A 3,512-nucleotide genomic window follows, 5' to 3' on the forward strand; every position below is an offset into this window, starting at 1 on the left:
TTTAAATCACATTAGAATTCCACGTGGAGGAGGCTTCGAGGAGCAGGTCTAGTCACGGTGCCATGAGAAATCTGTTTTAACTCGTTCCACAGGCCTCCAGTGATGATGTGAAGATCCCCAGGAGCATTACATCGAGTTACATCAAGTCTACAGCACAGAAACAGGCCATTCGGCCCAACTGGTCCATGCCAGTGGTTATGATGCACACGAGCCTCCTTCCACCCCTCTTCATCTCACCCTATCAGCATATCCTTCTCTCTCTTTCTCCCTCATGTGTTTATCTAGCTTCCCCTTAAATGCATCTTTGCTAATCGCCTCAATCACTCCATGTGGGAGCGAGTTCCACATTCTCACCACTCTCTGGGTAAAGAAGTTTCTCCTGAATTCCCTATTGGATTTATTAGTGACTATCTTTTATTGATGACCTCTAGTTTTAGTCTCCCCCACAAGTGGAAACATCTTCTCTATGTCTACCCTATCAAACCCTTTTATAATCTGAAAGACCTCTATCAGGTCACCCCTCAGCCTTCTCTTTAGAGAAAAGTGCCCCAGCCTGTTCAGTCTTTCCTGATAGGTATATTACAGTTGGGGTAATTATAGTTCAAAGGCCTCTTATCCCAGAGAGAGTTATGTGAGGACCTGCACAACACCAGGTTATAGTTTTATTTTAAATCACAAGCTTTCGGAGATTTCCTCCTTCGTCAGGTGAAAGCCTCCGAAAGCTTGTGATTTAAAACAAAGCTGTTGGACTATAACCTGGTGTTGTGCGACTCCTTACATTTGTCCACCCCAGTCCATCACCGGCATCTCCACATCAGAGAGAGTTACGGCTCGTCCTGAGGCCTGTTTTTCTGCTGACTTCCTAGAATTAAAAACTCCCCCCAATAGTTCCTCCCACCGCCTCCTCGAGCTGTGACAGCCTGGGCCTCTCTGACTCGAGTCTGTGATTGTCTGATTGAGGCCGGGGGGGGGGCGGGGGGGTGGGGGTGGAGAACAGCAGGGCATCTTAAAATAAAAGGCTTGGTGCGCATGCTGCCAGTCATTACATTTAAGGATCAGCTTCCATTGCTCAAAACTGCACTCTGCACACCCCCAACACGGGAAAGAAAGAAAGACTTTGCATTTCTATAGCGCCTTTCACAGCCGAAGGACGTCCCAATGTGCTTTACAGCCAATGAAGTACTTTTGAGGTGTAGTCACTGTTGTAATGTAGGAAATGCAGCAGCCAATTTGCGCACAGCAAGATCCCACAAACAGCGATGTGATAATGACCAGATAATCTGTTTTATTGATGTTGGTTGAGGGGTAAATATTGACCAGGACACCGGGGAGAACTCCCCTGCTCTTCTTTGAATAGTGGCCACGGGATCTTTTACGTCCACCTGAGAGGGCAGACGGGGCCTCGGTTTAACGTCTCATCCGACAGAAGGCACCTCCGACAGTGCAGCACTCCCTCAGTATCACACTGGGAGGGTCAGTCTGGGTTATGAGCTCAAAGTCTCTGAGAGAGGGACTAGAACCCACAACCTTCAGACTCAGAGGTGAGAGTGCTCCTCACTCCACGGTGCAGACACTGACGGAGCTCCAAGCGACACCAGGCCAGAGAAGAAGCCCCGAGTGTCCGGGTCGAACTCCACTCGCAGAATGAGGAGGAGCCTCCTCTCCCTGCGCACACAACTGGACTCGGCACCACAGTCTACAATGGTCAAACACGGTTTGCAGGCTGGCAGAGATCTCGAAATCACATGACCTCCAGTTGGTGATCGGGGAGGCCTGGTCACTGTAACTATACTAAGCTTAACTGGGATGCCTTAGAGACTGAGCACAAGGATATAGGCCCTACCCTGCCTCCTCTCTCAGCACCACTCCCCCTCACCGCCACCTGCTGCTCCCACATCTTCACAAAATGCTGGTCCCCTCACCCACCCCCATTCCCCAGGCTCCCCCTCCCCCCGACCCCTTCCACTCTCCCCCCGTCCTCCATTCCCCAGTCTCCCTCTCCCCCCGACCCCTTCCACTCTCTCCCCAGTCCTCCATTCCCCAGTCTCCCCCTCCCCCCGACCCCTTCCACTCTCCCCCAAGTCCCCCATTCCCCAGCCTCCCCCTCCCCGTCCCTTCCTCTTCCCCCCAGTCCTCCATTCTCCAGTCTCCCTCTCCCCCTGCCCCCTTCCACTCTCCCCCCAGTCCCCCATTCCCCAGCCTCCCCCTCCCCGTCCCTTCCTCTTTCCCCCAGTCCCCCATTCCCCAGTCTCCCCCTCCCCTGACCCCTTCCACTCTCCCCCAGTCCCCCATTCCCCAGTCTCCCTCTCCCCTGACCCCTTCCACTCTCCCCCAGTCCCCCATTCTCCAGTCTCCCTCTCCCCTGACCCCTTCCACTCTCCCCCAGTCTCCCATTCTCCAGTCTCCCCCTCCCCTGACCCCTTCCACTCTCCCCCAGTCCCCCATTCCCCAGTCTCCCTCTCCCCTGACCCCTTCCACTCTCCCCCAGTCCCCCATTCTCCAGTCTCCCTCTCCCCTGACCCCTTCCACTCTCCCCCAGTCTCCCATTCTCCAGTCTCCCCCCCCCCTGACCCCTTCCACTCTCCCCCAGTCCCCCATTCCCCAGTCTCCCTCTCCCCCGCCCCCTTCCTCTTCCCCCCAGTCCTCCATTCCCCAGTCTCCTCCTCCCCTGACCCCTTCCACTCTCCCCCCAGTCCCCCATTCTCCAGTCTCCCTCTCCCCCGCCCCTTCCACTCTCCTCCAGTCCCCCATTCTCCAGTCTCCCTCTCCCCTGACCCCTTCCACTCTCCCCCAGTCCCCCATTCTCCAGTCTCCCCCTCCCCCTTCCACTCTCCCCCAGTCCTCCATTCCCCAGTCTCCTCCTCCCCTGACTCCTTCCACTCTCCCCCCAGTCCCCCATTCCCCAGCCTCCCTCTCCCCCCGCCCCCTTCCACTCTCCCCCCAGTCCCCCATTCCCCAGTCTCCCCCTCCCCCCACCCCCTTCCACTCTCCCCCCAGTCCCCCATTCCCCAGTTTTCCTCTCTCTCCCCACCTGCTCGGGCCCCATTTCCCCCCGAACCCCATCTCTCTCTCCTCCTGCTCGAGTCCCACCCGACCCCCGCCTCCCACTCCCCCCACAAAAATTGGCTACCGCATATCCTACATTACAACAGTGGCTCCATTTCAAAAGTACTTCATTGGCTGTAAAGTGCTTTGGGACGTCCTGAGGTGGTGAAAAACTCTATCGAACACTTGTTCCTTCTTTCTTTGTTCTGTCTGGAAAAAGAGCTGCAGACAGATTGGGGGGATGGGGAGGCGACTGATTGTTCGGGACTGGAATATCTGAAAGGGGCAGTGTCCCATGTGTTTCCCCTGTGGGATGTGAGCAGGATCTTATTTGTAAACAGAAGTTGAAGCTGAAAGAATGCGAGGCAGTTTGAATCACAATAAGTCAAGCAACGAATCGCAAACCCCCTGCAGCAAAGTAGATTCAAAAGCAGAAAATGAGGGAATGTTATTGTTGAGAGAAATCA

Source organism: Heptranchias perlo, chromosome 31, assembly GCF_035084215.1.
Source record: "Heptranchias perlo isolate sHepPer1 chromosome 31, sHepPer1.hap1, whole genome shotgun sequence".
In the NCBI taxonomy this organism is placed as follows: Eukaryota; Metazoa; Chordata; class Chondrichthyes; order Hexanchiformes; family Hexanchidae; genus Heptranchias; species Heptranchias perlo.